This window comes from Plasmopara halstedii (genome assembly GCF_900000015.1).
Source record: "Plasmopara halstedii genome assembly, contig: Scaffold_2881, whole genome shotgun sequence".
Taxonomy (NCBI): Eukaryota; Oomycota; class Peronosporomycetes; order Peronosporales; family Peronosporaceae; genus Plasmopara; species Plasmopara halstedii.
Window position 1 is genome coordinate 110,230 of NW_020189786.1, and position 310 is coordinate 110,539.

The following is a 310-nucleotide window of genomic DNA, read 5'->3' on the forward strand; positions in this document are numbered from 1 at the left end:
TTCAACAGAACTCAGTTTTTCCCCAGTAGGTCGCCCCGCGTCTACTGAGTGGTGTCGTTTCCCTGCGATGAACCAGACTGGTAGGCGTTGGGGCGATGGTTCGAAGAAGCTTGACGCGCCTTGCGCAGGGGGCAACCGCTCCGAAGGTGACAGGCGTCTCCACAGACAAAACACCGTCGAACGTGTGTAAGCTGCCCGGCAACTTGGAGCTCTGCTCTCTCGTCCTCAGCATAGCTGAGATCCATGGGCATATGCCCGCTCGACGAGCTGTTGGAGTGTGCATTCCAACCAAGTCGTGCCGACTTGAAAT